This window comes from Trachypithecus francoisi, unplaced genomic scaffold, assembly GCF_009764315.1.
Source record: "Trachypithecus francoisi isolate TF-2019V2 unplaced genomic scaffold, Tfra_2.0 Lachesis_group6, whole genome shotgun sequence".
NCBI lineage: Eukaryota > Metazoa > Chordata > Mammalia > Primates > Cercopithecidae > Trachypithecus > Trachypithecus francoisi.
Window position 1 is genome coordinate 89,691,903 of NW_022681471.1, and position 20,522 is coordinate 89,712,424.

Consider the following 20,522-nt stretch of genomic DNA (forward strand, 5'->3'; position numbering starts at 1 on the left):
CAACTCCGCCCTTTTCCTTCTCTTTCTGAGGACCACTCCTCACATCCTTTATTCTCCTTGTATTACTACACTTCTTCCCCCAGGAGGCTGCTCCTTCCATCTTTTCTCCCTCCCTCTCTACCTTCTTCTCTTTCTACCTGCACCACCTACCCATCATCCAGTCATACAAGCTGGGTACCTAGAGTCATCATCCTAGATCAGGGATCAGCAAATATTTTCCGGTAAAGAGTCAGACAGTAAATACTTAAGACTTTGAGGGCCACATATAATCTCTGTCACAACTACTCAACTCTGCTGTTGTGGCGCAAAAATAGCCATAGCCAATATGTAAATGAATGGATGTGGCTGTGTTATAATAAAACTCTTCTGCAAACACAGGCAGTGGGCCAGTTCGACCTGCAGGCTATAGTTTGACAATAATTATTGCAAGGCATAACTTTTTCCTCAAAACCCATTCTCTCATCTAGTTCATAAAAATATCTTCAATTTGTCCACTTCTTGCCAACTGTACTACTTCCACCATGGATCAAGCCACTGTCATCTCATGCCTGAACCGTTCATTGCAGTATTTTCCTGATTGGTTTCTTTCACTCTACTTTTGTCCTACAGTTCACATAGCAGCCAGAGTGTTCCTTTCAAAGTTAACATTTCATTTCTATTTAAAACCATTCAATGGCTTCATACTTTTCTTAAGATAAAGACTCAGATCTTTATATGGTTTATATGATACTGCATGACCAGAGTAGGCCTACTTTTTCAGTCTTTCCTTTTACCACCCTTTCTTGATGACTATGCCTTATCCACGCGGGCCTTCATTTAGTTCTTCAGACATGCCAAGCACTTTTATACCTCAGGGCCTTTGCATAAATTATTCCCTGTACTAAAAATCTGCCCCCTTCCCCATCCCTTCATTTCCATTAATCCACATGGAATGAACGCCTATTCATCTATCAATCCTCAATTCAAAGGACATTTGCTTAGGAAAGCCTTTCCTACTCAGTCCCAGACTAGAAGACGCCCCACATAATATGCTTTCAGAGCTCCACATAATTTTTCTTCCTAGAACATATCCCAATTTATAATATGCAGTGGTTCATGTGAGTATTTGATTAAAGCCTATTTCCCCTACTAGGATGTAAGCTCCATGATAGCAGAGACTGGGTCTATCTTCTACCTTGTTATTAACATAGACCCGAAATCTTTAATAAAACTGATTTGTAATAAGTTTAACTTTCAAAAATATTTTGTTGGGGGTATAATTGGTGTATAATAAGCTACATATATTAAAAATGTAGAATTTAATAATTTGGAAATATATACATATATATACAGTTAGTCATCTGTATCTGTGGGTTCCACATCCAAAAATTAATTGACTTCAAATTAATTTTTTTCAAAAGAATAAAATTTTTTTTTTTTTTTTGAGACGGAGTCTTGCTCTGTCGCCCCGGGCTGGAGTGCAGTGGCCGGATCTCAGCTCACTGCAAGCTCTGCCTCCCGGGTTTACGCCATTCTCCTGCCTCAGCCTCCCGAGTAGCTGGGACTACAGGCGCCCGCCACCTCGCCGGCTAGTTTTTTGTATTTTTTTTAGTAGAGACGGGGTTTCACCGTGTTAGCCAGGATGGTCTCGATCGCCTGACCTCGTGATCCGCCCGTCTCGGCCTCCCAAAGTGCTGGGATTACAGGCTTGAGCCACCGCACCCGGCCCAAAAGAATAAAATTTAACAGTTACAATGCAACAATACAAATAATGCAGATAAAAAATAAAGTATAACAACTATTTACACAGCATTTACCTTGTATTAGGTATTACAAGTAATTTAGAAATGATTTAAAGTATATGGGAGGATGTACATAGGTTATATGCGAATATTATGTCATTTACATAAGGGATTGAACATCGGTGGATTTGGTATTTGTGGGAGATCCTGGAACAAATATTCTCTGGATACCAAGGGATGACTCTCTCTCTCTCTCGTGTGTGTGTGTGTGTGTGTATATACATATACACATATATACATATATACACATGTGTGTCTGTATATGTATATATAACATCATCATAATCAACATAACGATTATGTCCATCACCCCTCAAAATTTCCTCATGTCACAATAGATCAGTTTGCATTTTCAAGTTTTGGGGTTTGTTTTTGCAACTGGGAAGTTATTTTCATTGTTTTCATTTCTTTCTCATCCAATTTAACCACCTCCTCTCCTCTCTTCTTTGTTAAGGTAAAATTTATATAGCATAAAATTTGCCATTTTAATTATTTTAAGTGTACAATTCAGTGACATTAATTATATTCACAATGTTGTACAATCATCATCACTATCTATTCCAAAACATTCTTATCAATCCAAGTAGATACTCTATAAGCATTAAGCAACTAACTCCGCATTCCCCTGCACCCCAGATGCTGGTAATTACTAATTTACTTTCTGTCTCGGTGAATTTGCCTTTCGTAGATATTTCACATAAGTGGGATCATAAAATATTTGTCCTTTGTGTCAGGCTTATTTCACTTAGCATAGTGTTTTCAGTGTGCACCCATGTGGAAGCATGTATCAGAACTGCATTCCTTTTTCATTGCTGAATACTATTCTATCATATGTGTATACTATATTTAGTATATTTATTCATATGCTGATGGACACTGGGGTTGCTTCCACCTTTTCTTTTCTTTTTTTTTTTTTGAGATGGAGTCTTGCTGTGTCACCCAGGATGATGGAGTGCAGTGGCACTATCTCAGCTCACTGCAACTTCCGCCTCCCAGGTTCAAGCGATTCTCCTGTCTCAGCCTCCCAAGTAGCTGTGATTACAGGCACACACCACTACTCCCGGCTAATTCTTGTATTTTTAGTAGAGACGGGGTTTCACCATGTTGGCCAGGCTGGTCTCGAACTCCTGATCTCAGGTAATCTGCTCGTGTCAGCCTCCCAAACTGCTGGGATTGCAGGCATGAGCCACTGCGCCCGCCGCTTCCACCTTTTGACTATTGTGAAAAATGCTGCAGTGAATAGTAGTGTATAAGTATCTGTTTGAAAACCATTTTCAATTCTTTTGGATATATATCTAGAAATAGAACTATGGGTCATATGATAATTCTATGTTTAGATGTTTGAGGAAGCATCAAATTATTTTATATGGTAATTGAACCATTTCACATTCCCACCAGCAATGTATGAGAGTTTCAATTTATCCGCATTCTTGCCAACACTGAATATTTTCCATTTTCTTAAATTACAGTCACCCTAATAGGTATAAAGAGGCATCTCATTGTGACTTTTATTTGCATTTTCCTAATGACTAATGATATTGAACATTTTTTATATGTTATTACTATTTATATATCTTCTCTGAGGAAATATCTACTCAAGTCCTTCTCACATTTTTCAATTGGGTTGTTTATGTTGTTAAGTTGTAGGTTTTCTTTGTATATTCTGAATATTAAACACTTCTCAGATATATGATTTTCAAATATTTTCTCTCATCCTGTAGGTTGTCTTTTTGCTTTTTTTTTTTTGAGATGGAGTTTCGCTCTGTCACCCAGGCTGGCTGGAGTGCAATGGCACAATCTTGGCTCACTGCAACTTCTGCCTCCTGGGCTCAAGTGATTCTCCTGCCTCAGCCTCCCAAGTAGCTGGGATTACAGGCATGCACCACTGCGCCCAGTTAATTTTTGTATTCTTAGTAGAGATGGGTTTTACCATCTTGCCAAGCCTCATGTTGAATTATAATCCCCAATGTAGGAGGTGGGGCCTGGTGGAAGGTGATTGGATCATGGGGGCAGATCCCTCATGGCTTGGTGCTGTCCTCGCTATAGTGAGTTCATGTGAGATCTGGTCATTTAGAAGTGTGTGGCACCTCTCCTCCGCTCCCCCAACCCCACCACTCTTTCCCTCTTGCTTCTGCTTTTGCCATGTGATGTGCCTGTTCCTGCTTCACCTTCTGTCATGAGTATAAGCTCCCTGAGGCCTCCTCAGAAGCCACATGATGTCAGTGCCATGATTTTACAGCCTGCAGAACAGTGAATCAATTAAATCTCTTTTTAAAATAAATTATCCCATCTCAAATATTTCTTTATAACAATGTAAGAATGGCCTAACACAGTCACATCAGGGTAAGTGTGGCATCCATCACCTCAAGTATTTATCCTTTCCTTGTGTTACAAACAATCCCATTATCCTCTTTTAGTTATCTTAAAGTGTATAATAAATTATTGTTGACTGTAGTCACCCTATTGATTCTGATAGTTTTTGCTTGCTTTACAATGTTTTTGTTGAAGGACAGAACTCCCATAAGCCGTCTAGGTGATTCTGATGCAAGATCTTGTTTGAGAACCTCTGGTCTGACCTGCCATATGGCCTATATATGTGGCTCATTTTCCAAATGGCATAGCTAGAAACTTTGTGGCAATATCTGGCAGCACTATACCAGGATTCTTTGAGAAATACAGAACAGGTGTCCAGTAGTGAGTCGACCTCCACTCATGTCTCACTTTCCTACTGCTCCCAAGTGGAGAAGATAGTCATGCCACTCACCAGTGGCTCCACAACCCTTATATTAGTGGACTTTCACCTAGGTGAATCAACATCTGAGTAAAGAAAGCCAGACCAGCTACGGATGGACACAGATCTTGGCTTAACCCCATTCTACAGAGACAGGGTTGCTGGTAATAATAGTCATATAAAAGGCCATAGACCCCGAATACAGAGATTGAAAGAAATTCAAGTAATTCTCAAATAAATGATGTTCTGGGGAAATGGAGATACCCGAGTTTCCAAGTAGAAGAAGCTTGGATAATCGTTCTGTTTGTAAATGTGCAGGGTGAGGGCAAACTAGGGAATTTGTTCTGAAGCTTTTGCATAGCAAGCATACTATTTTGAATTAGGTTGTATGTTTTTCTGGGGACTCTGAGGGTGACTAATGGAGATCATAAGGAGTTTAAAGTCCCAATCCTGCCCTAATGCCAACCCAGGTATTCCTCCCCTAGCTGGCCCTAAATTCTCTTGGCCAATAATGACAAATCATGCAGAAATGGACTCGATTGGGTTGAGGAAAGAACTAGCCTGATGAGACAGCAAAAATCTCCAGCCTCACTGTCTAGGGTCAGAGTTCTCCTATATAAAAGTCAGAGATGAAAAGTCTAAACTGGAGTCACCAGGCTTGAAAGTGTGTACACCCAGACCGCTGCACTCACGTGGTTCCCTAAGAGACCACATACCACACCCCACACACAGGCTTTGAGCTGAGACACAGCATTATTCTACTCGAAAACAACAACAACAAAGCATTTATTTCCAAAAAAAGGGACAAGGTCACAAGAAAAGGCCTATAATAATTAACTAAGTCAATGGAAAACTCATTTTTAAAATACCTCCCATGGAGTTTTAGGACAAAACAACAGCTTAGTGAATGTTTGGTTACAGTTTATAGCTATTTCTTTTGCCCTTGATCCACTACTGTGATTTTTCAGCTTTCTCTGCCAATCTTGCTCAGCACTAGTGGTTCTAAGATTAAAGTCCAGGTATGTAAATGGAATAGCCCTATTTGCAGCCTTGGTATGTGGGCTCTTCTGAGCCTAGTGGCCCCTTTTGTTGATTTTTGTCAGTTGTTAGCCTGGCAAAGGGAGTAGGAACTATACCAGTTAAAAAAGTAGAGCCCATTACACATGTTCAGTAGATGAAATTCAATAGAGAAAACATGTTGGGAGGGCTGAAAGGCCAAAGAAGAGAAAGCGAGGCAACTCAGAGATCAGCAATAGTAGAAACCTGCTTACTACCACTAGGGCTGCAAGAAGACAGGAAGGAGGTAGTGTTACTATAGCTCAGGTGCCAAGTTCATTGCAGAGACTTTCAGGTAAAAGCTATAACAATGGAGGGAAAGTTTGTCATCAGCAACTAGAACTTAGGAGTAGACCCAGCCACAGCTAGAGATGCCACTTGAATTAGACCACACTGCTGGATACCTTTTGATTTTGACCAACCAGCATCCATTCCCGCTTCTTGTGATACCTACGCCATGATTTTCCTTTCCAGGGAACTCTTCCTGGAGTTGGGTACAGTTTTAGTAGTACTGTCAATCACTGCTATGTCCAACCCTAGCCAAGGCATGGGTGGGCATATAATACAAAGTATGTCAAACACACCCTCTCTCAGGAATTTGAATCTTGAGAATAAGAATAGAAAAATGTTGGAACTGTTTCAGCCATACTGTGGTACCTTGAAAAGACCATGCCTCTTTTCCTATATACCTAGATCCCCAGAGACACTCTAGTTTGTATTTTATCCCTCCTCAAGCCTTTATTGATTTAGCCCAAGTTTTCTTAAGTCTGAAAAGTTTGAACTACAATGTTTGCCATGCCCCCGTACACCAAGTCCTTGTTTACGATCCTCAGAATGCCCTTATATGTCTCTGTGGCCTTAAGTATGTCTACTCATCATTCAATACCCAATTCAGATATAACTTCTGTGAAATCTTTCCCAGTCCCTATCCTCTCAAGAAAAGTTTAGCGCTTATCTCCTCTAGTTTCCCATGACACTAGATGCATATTTCTGTTTCAGTACTTATCATATTGAATTATTTTATGTTCGCCTGTCTGTCTCCCTTCTAGACTGTGAGGTTAAGAGCAGGACCATGTCTTATTTTAACTGAGGATTCTCAGTACCTAGCTGCTTGGCACATAGTAAATGCTTATTAAAACATTTGTATGAATGTATGAATAAATAAATGGATAATACAGCCAGCATATCTCCATTCAATTATAGTACAAGCCAGAGTTCTTTCTTTCTTTGCATGTAAAAGGGTTTGGAGCTCCTTAAGGATTTAAAGGGGAGAAATGAATCCAACATATGCTCCCAATAAGAGGAGATATAAAGAGATACTTTTATAAAGACAGGAGACAGAAATGACAGAAGGACATTATGAGGGGAAGGGAGGAGACAGAGAGAATGTGAAGAGGGCAGTAAGGAGTAACAGTCAGTACAAGGCTGTACAGGAAATACCATTTGGGTCATAGAGATATGCAGAGAGGTCTTAGTATTCCCCTTGAGATGATGGCCATTATACTCCCAAGAGACTTGAGGGAGATAAGTCCAGTGGTATGCTGGCAAATATTTAACAACCAGCTCTCTGGGGAAAAGGGCTGTAATTTGTGGCATTTGTCATTTTCCTTCTTGTAAATACTCCCACCATGGCCAGTTTCAAGCTAACAATGTGGCATCACTGAATGCAGAGTTGAGAAGAGATGCAAGCCATCGTATAGGATTTCCACCATATAGATAATAACAGATACAAATAACTTCAAAATCATAGATAATAGCAATGTAGTAAAATAATTAATAAATGATGAGTGGGTATTTATTCTCTTTATTTGATTGTAAGTTCATATAATTTAATTTTGAATAATGGTTGTATTTAATAGCTTCCTTGCAATCTTCCTGAAAATGTAACTACCAGCTTTTATGAGCAGGTGTGGGCCTGTAGCATATCACTGCAGGTAGCTCTATCTGTGGACTACTTGGTGACTCAGAAGCAGCCTGAATAGGTATAACAAGGTGAGATAAGGATTGCTGGTCAACTGTAGCTGTAATATGATCAAGAGGATTTAGGACTGCTAGGTGATTTCATGGTTCCCTGGAGAGAAACTCTACTTGGTAGCCTCAAGCACTAGATAGCCCCAAAACAGAATGCCTCTGATTCATTGTATAATCTTCCTTACTGCTAAAAATTATCTTCATAATTCACTTTGAACTGGTGAGAAAAACAGCTTGTTCTGTTAAGAGCTGGATATCCCTGGACCAAGATGGTCTTTATAGAGCTATGCTGAGAGCCATACTGTCTGATATTTGTGAAATCAACAATTTGACCTTCTGTATAAAGTGTCCATTTTATAAATAATACTCTTCTTTTTTTTTTTTTTTTTTTGAGACAGAGTCTCGCTCTGTTGCCCAGTCTGGAGTGCAGTGGCACAATCTCGGCTCACTGCAACCTCTGCCTCCCGGGTTCAAGCGATTCTCCTGCCTCAGCCCCCCGAGTAGTTGGGATTACAGGTGCAAAGCCACCACACCCGGCTAATTTATGTATTTTTAGTAGAGTCAGGGTTTTGCCATGTTGGCCAGGCTGGTCTGGAACTCCTGACTTCAGGTGATCCACTCTCTTCGGCCTCCCAAAGTGCTGGGATTACTGATGTGAGCCACTGTGACCAGCCTAAATACTCTTCTTTTAATCGAATAGAGAAAACGGACACGGGTTCAGATTTGATGCATACAAGAAAAGGGTGGTAGCAATTATACTCTGCCAGAAAAGTCTCACCTTTGCAAACTCAAGTGGTCTTTGTGGTGAATGGGCATTTTGCTGGTTCCTCATTTCAACATTATATTTTGATCTTCCTTAATTTTGGTTCCGTCCTCACAGGACATTTTTAGTACTGAAAAGAACAAAAAGGAAATACAGCTCAATACCTGGGGTATTGTAATTATAAAAGCACCTACTGCATGCTAAGCTTATTATTATACATCATCTCATTTAATCCTGAAAACAAAAACCAACAGGTGGACACTATCATTTCCCCATCTTATAAATGAGGAAGTTGCAAATCAGGAAGGCCAAGTACCTTGCCCAATATCACACAGCTTATGAGAGAAGAGCTGAGATTTGAAGCCAGGTTTGTCTGAAACCCAAGTCTCCCAGGCTTTTGCACTACACCATGCTGCTTGAAGAGCCCTCTCCATTTCAGGAGGCTAGTCTTGGAGAGTGGGTGGTCTGTGCACAATATCAAAGGATAAATAGAAAGGCATGTGTCTTTCTGGAGAGTCACATGAGAATTCTGAATTCAGGCCCATAAGATTTAAAAGCACAATTCAGTGCCCCGCCTCCTTATATCAAACATATGGCCAATCTTAAGAGAACTTTAAACAAATACCTCCCTTTAAAAGCTGATACTTTAGAGCAACTTTGAAGCAAGCCATTGGATACAATTAGTATCTTTGTTTCCTTTCTCTTATCCTTAATTTCCTTTCCTTGTCATATTTTGGAAAGGAACGCCTATCCTGGCAGGATAGCCTGCACTTCTTTTTCAGCCTCAAAATCTCTTCAGCCTTCATCTCTGCTGTCAGATAGAATTTTCCTTTGTATTTTGTCTCTCCCTCTCATAGCCTGAAAGACCACCTTAAGTGGAGGCAAGGAGGTAAAGGAGAGAAAGGTGATTTCTCTCCTCTAACATTTCTTCCTTCTTCCTTTCCATGAGTAAAAGAAAAAATGCCCCACTTATTAGGTTTACTCCAGTCATACAAAGTTTTATAGCTGTTTTGCCGGGACAGTTTTCCTTGTGTGTGTATTTCCACCCCCGCTTCCCTATTAGAGTTCACTTCGCATTCCATCCTTCCACAAGAGTGCCTCAAGGAGGGAGTTGCTTACATACATTGCTGAGGTTACTGCTAAATTTCTTAGCTAGTTCCCCCTAGAAACAACTGACATATTTACAAACTGCTCTAGAAAATTGAAAGAGACCATATGTATTCCATCTGAACTAAGTAATTAGAATAAAATTTGAACTGAAAATTAAACCAGTTTTATTACAAGGCCCCTTCTATCTTCCCTTTTATTAGTGTCCTCTTCTCTTCCCAGGGTCTCCCCTTTTCTGTTGCTAGGTGTTCTTTCCCCTGCAGCTTGACAGGAGCCCAAGAGCCCCTACCCCTAACCCCACCTCGACATTAAAACAAAACTGGCTGGAAGCATGTAGACCAGGGGCCGTGATTCTCAACTCTGATTGCATGACAGAATCATCTGGGGACTTAGGAAAATCAATTGTCTTTGGTGGAGCCTGGATGTCAGTATTGTTTCAAAGCATCCCAGATGATGACTATAATCCTGTGGTCTAGCCTGTCTTTCCCACCCCATCTTTTCCCTACAAAAATTTGTTCTAATCTATCAATTACTTGGGAAAAGATCTAATCAATTCACCTGCAAAATGGCATTGAAAACTGATAGAAGCTTAATGTGCCAGTGTGTCAGTGGGATTTTCATTTTGATTATAAAAAATTTGTTTAAACTCTTAGGGCAGAAATTCAGGCATGCGGGGATATTTTTGGGTTGGAGGTTTCCCAGTCCCCAATTCATATTATATAGGTTAGTATTTTCCATGCTTTTGATATGCACACACACATGCACACACACAAATATTCATTACAAGCTTTAACAAAGAACAAGGAAACTGACTTTTAAAAATTAATGATAATAATTTTATTATAATGATGATAATTTCTTTGTAATATTTCACCAAGACACCTATATCTAGATAAATAATGACTGAGTTACAGGTTAGATTTGATATCCCTTTGGGTTCTTTTCTTAGCTGCATTTTCACTAAAAAAGAAAATTTTGATCCATGAATTTAAGTTGTTGGGAATGGCAGTGAGTATTTGGTGGCTTTGACAGACAGTTTTTAATATTTATATTTGAATGGAACATTAACATAGAAATTATAGAATGATGTCTCACTAAAGACTACTTTCAATACTTTATTAGACATGAAAATTATAAGCATTTCACAATTAAAAGCTGAAAGGTTGAAATGTTTCAACTTGGAAGATGAATCTAATTATTTCTTTGATTACGTATAGCTCTGAAAGGTGTTTTTTTACATTTCATTACAGCATGTGGATGAAGTTTTTAAAATATGCCAAATTATCTTATTCATTAAGGGAAGATAATCACCAAATCAAACTCTTATGATTAAGCCATTTGTATCACATCTAAGTAATCCAAAGAAATCCTGATATCATAACATTTAATATTTAAGCCCTGAAGGGATAAGTTCAGGCTGTTGAAAATACAGAATATATGCCAAGTTATACCTCATGAACAATTCAATTGAAATCATACAGATAATCTTTTCTGGTGTTATCACTGTTGTGAAGAAGTGCTTTATGCTTCACCCCTCACAAAACTTGGGAGAATATCTTTCCCCTTGATAGCTCTCATAAATCAGTGTGAAAAAAATAGACATCTGCTATGCTACCCATTTCTTCACTTAGTATCATGAAAAGATGAACACTTGATAGGAGATACATTGTCATAACTCCAATATTGACTCTTTTCTTCAACACTGAATCAAAGTCATGAGACATATTATCAACCACTAATGCTTCTTTGACTACAACTAAGTATGACTTGACATTCAGGCACAACTTCTTTATTCATGTGGCTGCAGCATCCTTCCTTATTGTATGCATAGCTGCTGCTTTGTCAATATTAATTTCAGCCTGATTTTTTCCAGTCTTGATTCACATATTACAGATGATCTTTAAGTAAATATTATCTCTCTTGAAGGATTGTTTCTGAATGATAAATGGAATAAATGTTCACTAGCATTTCTGTTGCATATGTGTATCAGATATGCCAATTGAAAATATCCCATAGCATGTTCACATTCATGTATTGTTCTTTAATCCAATAATATTATCCAATATAAGATAGTGATAAGGGAATTGTGCCAAAAATTCATTCTGAACTTTTTCTGAATATAATAGTTGCCATAAACTCTTTCATTAGCATTATAAATTCTTGGAAATAGTGTTAGAACTAGTGCATATACTCTAAGCAGTGAAATTTTGGTTAATGTCGTTGTGGTTTGGGCCTGTTATCTCCCTTTAGTAATAATGTGCATCAATGTAGTATGGAAAAGCATTATTTCCGCTTTTTCTGGAAACATTTGACTGACTACCAGAGAGGTCCCTGTGCTTTGTATGAAAATGTTTGAAGCTATGGTGGATTGTTGGATAAAGTTTTATACAAAGACATAATCTCAACCCAATATAAAGACAGTGTTTAGATATTCATGGTTTTTAATTTCTCCTTAATTCTTTTTTTCTTTTTCTTTTTTTTTTTTTTATTATACTTTAAGTTCTAGGGTACATGTGCATAAGGCAGGTTTGTTACAATGTATACTTATGCCATGTTGGTGTGCTGCACCCATCAACTCGTCAGCACCCATCAATTCATCATTTATATCATGTATAACTCCCCAATGCAATCCCTCCCTCCTCCCCCTCCCCATGATAGGCCCCCGTGTGTGATGTTCCCCTTCCCGAGTCCAAGTGATCTCATTGTTCAGTTCCCACCTATGAGTGAGAACATGCGGTGTTTGGTTTCTCTTCTTGTGATAGTTTGCTAAGAATGATGGTTTCCAGCTGCATCCATGTCCCTACAAAGGACGCAAACTCATCCTTTTTTATGGCTGCATATATTCCATGGTGTATATGTGCCACATTTTCTTAATCCAGTCTGTCACAGATGGACATTTGGGTTGATTCCAAGTCTTTGCTATTGTGAATAGTGCCGCAATAAACATACGTGTGCATGTGTCTTTGTAGTAGAGTAATTTATAATCCTTTGGGTATATACCCAGTAGTGGGATGGCTGGGTCATATGGTACATCTAGTTCTAGATCCTTGAGGAATCGCCATACTGTTTTCCATAATGGTTGAACTAGTTTACAATCCCACCAACAGTGTAAAAGTGTTCCTATTTCTCCACATCCTCTCCAACACCTGTTGTTTCCTGACTTCTTAATGATTGCCATTCTAACTGGTGTGAGATGGTATCTCATTGTGGTTTTGATTTGCATTTCTCTGATGGCGAGTGATGATGAGTTTTTCATGTGTCTGTTGGCTGTATGAATGTCTTCTTTTGAGAAATGTCTGTTCATATCCTTTCCCCACTTTTTGATGGGGTGTTTGTTTTTTCTTGTATATTTGTTTGAGTTCTTTGTAGATTCTGGATATTAGCCCTTTGTCAGATGAGTAGATTGCAAAAATTTTCTCCCATTCTGTAGGTTGCCTGTTCACTCTGATGGTAGTTTCTTTTGCTGTGCAAAAGCTCTTTAGTTTAATTAGATCCCATTTGTCAATTTTGGCTTTTGCTGCCGTTGCTTTTGGTGTTTTAGACATGAAGTCCTTGCCCATGCCTATGTCCTGAATGGTACTACCTAGATTTCTTCTAGGGTTTTTATGGTATTAGGTCTAACATTTAAGTCTCTAATCCATCTTGAATTAATTTTGTATAAGGGTAAGGAAAGGATCCAGTTTCAGCTTTCTACTTATGGCTAGCCAATTTTCCCAGCACCATTTATTAAATAGGGAATCCTTTCCCCATTTCTTGTTTCTCTCAGGTTTGTCAAAGATCAGATGGCTGTAGATGTGTGGTATTATTTCTGAGGACTCTGTTCTGTTCCATTGGTCTATATCTCTGTTGTGGTACCAGTACCATGCTGTTTTGGTTACTGTAGCCTTGTAGTATAGTTTGAAGTCAGGTAGCGTGACGCCTCCAGCTTTGTCCTTTTGACTTAGGATTGTCTTGGCAATGCGGGCTCTTTTTGGTTCCATATGAACTTTAAAGCAGTTTTTTCCAATTCTGTGAAGAAAGTCATTGGTAGCTTGATGGGGATGGCATTGAATCTATAAATCACCTTGGGCAGTATGGCCATTTTCACGATATTGATTCTTCCTATCCATGAGCATGGTATGTTCTTCCATTTGTTTGTGTCCTCTTTGATTTCACTGAGCAGTGGTTTGTAGTTCTCCTTGAAGAGGTCCTTTACATCCCTTGTAAGCTGGATTCCTAGGTATTTTATTCTCTTTGAAGCAATTGTGAATGGAAGTTCATTCCTGATTTGGCTCTCTGCTTGTCTGTTACTGGTGTATAAGAATGCTTGTGATTTTTGCACATTAATTTTGTATCCTGAGACTTTGCTGAAGTTGCTTATCAGCTTAAGGAGATTTTGGGCTGAGACAATGGGGTTTTCTAAATATACAATCATGTCATCTGCAAACAGGGACAATTTGACTTCTTCTTTTCCTAACTGGATACCCTTGATTTCTTTCTCTTGCCTGATTGCCCTAGCCAGAACTTCCAACACTATGTTGAATAGGAGTGGTGAGAGAGGGCATCCCTGTCTTGTGCCAGTTTTCAAAGGGAATTTTTCCAGTTTTTGCCCATTCAGTATGATATTAGCTGTGGGTTTGTCATAAATAGCTCTTATTATTTTGAGGTACGTTCCATCAATACCGAATTTATTGAGCGTTTTTAGCATAAAGGGCTGTTGAATTTTGTCAAAAGCCTTTTCTGCATCTATTGAGATAATCATGTGGTTTTGTCTTTGGTTCTGTTTATATGCTGGATTACGTTTATTGATTTGCGAATGTTGAACCAGCCTTGCATCCCAGGGATGAAGCCCACTTGATCATGGTGGATAAGCTTTTTGATGTGCTGCTGAATCCGGTTTGCCAGTATTTTATTGAGAATTTTTGCATCGATGTTCATCAGGGATTGGTCTAAAATTCTCTTTTTTTGTTGTGTCTTTGGTATCAGGATGATGTTGCCTCATAAAATGAGTTAGGGAGGATTCCCTCTTTTCTATTGATTGGAATAGTTTCAGAAGGAATGGTACCAGCTCCTCCTTGTACCTCTGGTAGAATTCAGCTGTGAATCCATCTGGTCCTGGACTTTTTTTGGTGGGTAGGCTATTAATTGTTGCCTCAATTTCAGAGCCTGCTATTGGTCTATTCAGGGATTCAACTTCTTCCTGGTTTAGTCTTGGGAGAGTGTAAGTGTCCAGGAAATTATCCATTTCTTCTAGATTTTCTAGTTGATTTGCGTAGAGGCATTTATAGTATTCTCTGATGGTTGTTTGTATTTCTGTGGGGTCGGTGGTGATATCCCCTTTATCATTTTATTATTGCGTCTATTTGATTCCTCTCTCTTTTCTTCTTTATTAGTCTTGCTAGCGGTCTGTCAATTTTGTTGATCTTTTCAAAAAACCAACTCCTGGATTCATTGATTTTTTGGAGGGTTTTTTGTGTCTCTATCTCCTTCAGTTCTGCTCTGATCTTAGTTATTTCTTGCCTTCTGCTAGCTTTTGAATGTGTTTGCTCTTGCCTCTCTAGTTCTTTTAATTGTGATGTTAGAGTGTCAATTTTAGATCTTTCCTGCTTTCTCTTGTGGGCATTTAGTGCTATAAATTTCCCTCTACACACTGCTTTAAATGTGTCCCAGAGATTCTGGTATGTTGTATCTTTGTTCTCATTGGTTTCAAAGAACATCTTTATTTCTGCTTTCATTTCGTTATGTACCCAGTAGTCATTCAGGAGCAGGTTGTTCAGTTTCCATGTAGTTGAGCGGTTTTGATTGAGTTTCTTAGTCCTGAGTTCTAGTTTGATTGCACTGTGGTCTGAGAGACAGTTTGTTATAATTTCTGTTCTTGTACATTTGCTGAGGAGTGCTTTACTTCCAATTATGTGGTCAATTTTGGAATAAGTGCGATGTGGTGCTGAGAAGAATGTATATTCTGTTGATTTGGGGTGGAGAGTTCTATAGATGTCTATTAGGTCCGCTTGGTGCAGAGATGAGTTCAATTCCTGGATATCCTTGTTAACTTTCTGTCTCGTTGATCTGTCTAATGTTGACAGTGGAGTGTTGAAGTCTCCCATTATTATTGTATGGGAGTCTAAGTCTCTTTGTAAGTCTCTAAGGACTTGCTTTATGAATCTGGGTGCTCCTGTATTGGGTGCATATATATTTAGGAGAGTTAGCTCTTCCTGTTGAATTGATCCCTTTACCATTATGTAATGGCCTTCTTTGTCTCTTTTGATCTTTGATGGTTTAAAGTCTGTTTTATCAGAGACTAGGATTGCAACCCCTGCTTTTTTTGTTCTCCATTTGCTTGGTAGATCTTCCTCCATCCCTTATTTTGAGCCTATGTATGTCTCTGCATGTGAGATGGGTCTCCTGAATACAGCAGACTGATGGGTCTTGACTCTTTATCCAGTTTGCCAGTCTGTGTCTTTTAATTGGAGCATTTAGTCCATTGACATTTAAGGTTAATATTGTTATGTGTGAACTTGATCCTGTCATTATGATATTAACTGGTTATTTTGCTCGTTAGTTGATGCAGTTTCTTCCTAGCCTCGATGGTCTTTACATTTTGGCATGTTTTTGCAATGGCTGGTACCGGTTGTTCCTTTCCATGTTTAGGGCTTCCTTCAGGGTCTCTTGTAAGGCAGGCCTGGTGGTGACAAAATCTCTAAGCATTTGCTTATGTAAAGGATTTTATTTCTCCTTCACTGATGAACTTAGTTTGGCTGGATATGAAATTCTGGGTTGAAAATTCTTTTCTTTAAGAACGTTGAATATTGGCCCCCACTCTCTTCTGGCTTGTAGAGTTTCTGCCGAGAGATCTGCTGTTAGTCTGATGGGCTTCCCTTTGTGGGTAACCCGACCTTTCTCTCTGGCTGCCCTTAAGATTTTTTCCTTCATTTCAACTTTGGTGAATCTGGCAATTATGTGTCTTGGAGTTGCTCTTCTGGAGGAGTATCTTTGTGGCGTTCTCTGTATTTCCTGAATTTGAATGTTGGCCTGCCCTACTAGGTTGGGGAAGTTCTCCTGGATGATATCCTGAAGAGTGTTTTCCAACTTGGTTCCATTTTCCCCCTCACTTTCAGGCACCCCAATCAGACGTAGATTTGGTCTTTTTACATAATCCCATACTTCTTGCAGGCTTTGTTCATTTCTTTTTCTTCTTTTTTTTTTGGTTTCTCTTCTCGCTTCATTTCATTCATTTGATCCTCAATCGCTGATACTCTTTCTTCCAGTTGATGAGTCGTTACTGAAGCTTGTGCATTTGTCACGTATTTCTCGTGTCATGGTTTTCATCTCTGTCATTTCGTTTATGATCTTCTCTGCATTAATTAGTCTAGCTGTCAATTCTTCCACTTTTTTTCAAGATTTTTAGTTTCTTTGCGCTGGGTACGTAATTCCTCCTTTAGCTCTGAGAGTTTGATGGACTGAAGCCTTCTTCTCTCATCTCGTCAAAGTCATTCTCTGACCAGCTTTGATCCGTTGCTGGCGATGGGCTGCGCTCCTTTGCAGGGGGAGATGCGCTCTTATTTTTGAATTTCCAGCTTTTCTGCCCTGCTTCTTCCCCATCTTTGTGGTTTTATCTGTCTCTGGTCTTTGATGATGGTGACGTACTGATGGGGTTTTGGTATAGGTGTCCTTCCTGTTTGATAGTTTTCCGTCTGACAGTCAGAAGGACTGTCTGTTGGTCTGTTGGAGATTGCTTGAGGTCCACTCCAGACCCTGTTTGCCTGGGTATCAGCAGCAGAGGTTGCCGAAGATAGAATATTGCTGAGACAGCGAGTGTACCTGTCTGATTCTTCCTTTGGAAGTTTCCTCTCAGGGGTGACTCCACCCTGTGAGGTGTGGGGTGTCAGACTGCCCCTAGTGGGGGATGTCTCCCAGCTAGGCTACTCAGGGGTCAGGGACCCACCTGAGCAGGCAGTCTGTCCGTTCTCAGATCTCACCTCCGCGTTGGGAGATCCACGGCTCTCTCCAAAGCTGTCAGACAGAGTCGTTCGGTCTGCACGGCCCCTGCTCTTTCCCCTATTGGACTTCAGCTGTGGGCTGTCCCCAGAGGTGGAGTCTACAGAGACAGGCAGGCTTCCTTGAGCTGCTGTGAGCTCCACCCAGTTCGAGCTTCCCAGCGGCTTTGTTTACCTACTTAAGCCTCAGCAATGGCGGGCCCCCTCCCCCAGCCTCGCTGCTGCCTTGCGGATAGATCGCCGCAGACTGCTGTGTTAGCAGTGAGGGAGGCTCCGTGGGGTGGGACCCTCCCGGCCAGGTGTGGGATATATTCTCCTGGTGTGCCTGTTTGCTTAAAGCGCAGTATTGGGGTGGGAGTTACCCGATTTTCCAGGTGTTGTGTGTCTCAGTTCCCCTGGCTAGGAAAACGGATTCCCTTCCCCTTGCGCTTGCAGGTGAGGTGATGTCTCGCCCTGCTTCAGCTCTCGCTGGTCAGGCTGCAGCAGCTGACCAGCACCGATTGTCCGGCACTCCCTAGTGAGATGACCCCAGTACCTCAGTTGAAAATGCAGAAATCACCGGTCTTCTGTGTCGCTCGCACTGGGAGTTGGAGACTGGAGCTCTTCCTATTCGGCCATCTTGCTCCCTCTTTTTTCTTTTTTTTTGAGACGGAGTCTGGCTGTGTCGTCCAGGCTGGAGTGCAGTGGCACTTTGTACCCTTTGATTTGCATTTCCCCTTTCCCTATCTATCCCCCACTCCCAGCCTCTGATAATCACCATTCTACTCTCTACTTCTGAGTTTGATTTTTTAAAATTCCACATATGAGTGAGATCATGTGGTATTTGTCTTTCTGTGGCTGACTGATTTCACTTAGCGTAATATTGTCTAGATTCATCCAATGTTGCAAATGACAGGATTTCCTTTTTAAGAAAAGCTTTAGTATTTAATTGTATACATATACCACATTTTCTTTTGTAAAGGTTTTCAATTTTAATTTTTGTTAGTAGTAGGTGTATATATTTATCGGGAACATGAGATGTTTGGATTCAAGCATGCAATGTAAATTAATCACATCCTGGAGAATGCGGTATTCATTCCTTCAAGCTTTTTTTTTTTTTTTTTTTGTAGAGATAGGGTCTCCCTATGTTGCCCATGCTAGTCTCAAACTCTTGGGATCAAGTGATGCTTCTGCCTTGGCCTCCCAAAGCACTGGGATTACAGGTGTGAGCCACTGCACCCAGCCATTTATTCTTTGTGTTGTAAGCAATCCAATTACACCATTTTTAGTTATTTTAAAATGTACAATTTATCGTTGACTATAGCCACCCTGTTGTGCTGTCAAATAGTAGGTCTTATTCATTCTTTGTAACTATTTTTTGTACCCATTAACCATCCCCACCTTCCTCCCAGTTCCCCACTACCCTTCCCAGTCTCTGGTAACCATGCTTCTACTCCCTATGTCCATGAGTCCTATTGTTTTGATTTTTAGATCCCACAAATAACTGAGAACATATGATGTTTGTCTTTCTGTGCCTGGCTTATTTCACTTAACATAATGATCTCCAGTTCCATACATGTTGCAAATGACAGGATCTCATTCTTTTTATAGTTGAATACTCTCCATTGTGTATAGGTACCACATTTTCTCTATCCTTTCACCCATTGATGACACTTATATTGATTCCATATCTTGTCTATTATGAATAGTGCTGCAATAAATATGGGTGTGCAGGTATCTCTTCAACATACTGATTTCAATTCCTTTAGATAGGTACCCAGTGCATTCCTTGTATATGCACGTGTATGTAATATGCATACATATACAAGGAATACACTGGGTACCTACCTAAAGGAATTGAGAGCCTATTAAGGCCATGTTGGGATTTCTAGAGAAAATCATAATTAGCCATATAAGCACTTGCCATTATGTCCCCCAAGGTAGCATAGCATGTGAACACATTTCATTACCAAAAAGAAAAACGTCATATACATGGGAAAGTGAGTCTTAGAGAGGCAAAATGACTTACCCAAAGTTTTACGAGTCTGAATCAAACCCAAGTTGCCCAAGTTGGACATTTATATACCTCACTGTAGTACTTCTCAGACATCAGGATAAGCATCAACTCCTTTGGCATTGATGAAGACTGGCTGAAAGAGTTCAGAGTATTTTGTTTAGGAAAGAGAAGCCTAGCTGTGGAGCAAGATTGGCAGAGGTTGCTGTGTTCAAATATGTGAAGGGCATGCCTGAGAACAAGGAGCAGTCCTGTCTGGGTGGTAGTACGAGGACAAAACTTGGGTGAGTAGGAGGAAGTCATAGGGGAGCAGGCTTGGTTCATCAGCAGGAAGAATGCTCTGACAAGTGGAATCCTGTGCCTACAGAGAGAGGCAGGGAGCTTCCAGGTCCATCCCAGTTCATTTGGAAGATATATGGGGAAGCCTTGGCAGGAAGGCTGGGGAGGAAAGGCTGGTAGCAGGGAAAGAGGGTGGCAATAGGTGATCCAAAAGCTTTTCTAGCCTGAGACTGGTGAGGGCCTGGAGGGAGAAGGGCTGACCAAGGAGGACAGGTGGCCTGCAGGCTTCTTCTGCACCTGACACTCTGGTGCCTTGGGTCAGCTCTGTCTGTCTCTCGACTGCCTAGGTCCAGCCCTGCCTCTTCCCTGGGTGGCCAAGGGAAGCCTATGGGGTACAGGATGGGAGTCTGGAATCTCTGCCTCCCAAAGACACATGGGCTGCTTCTCCAGCAGCAATCAAGGTCCCAAGTCCACACTGTGGCCCCTTCCCCTGCCTACCATCCTGAATCTGAGCTTTAATCCTTTAAGCAGAGTGGGCTCAGGCTGTCATGGGCTTTAGCTCTTGGTGTTATTGCCTCTGATTAGATCTAGGAAACCCTGTTCACTTCATGGGGCTATTATATGTGTTCCTTGGGGTGGTCAGCATTGTTAGGAGCATGTGGATGAGGAAGGGATAGGTAAGAGCGTGAATTTCCTTCAGGTTAAGAGTCTGGGTGCCTGGCCCCATTCTGTGGCAGCTCAGGCCATTCCGCCCAGGCATTCGTAGTCTTTCTTGGACTGACTATGGCCAGTCAGCACCAGGCCCTTACAAGTGTAGAAAAGAGGCATCACTCTTCCTTGACACATTATAGCTGAGTGGTCCACGTTG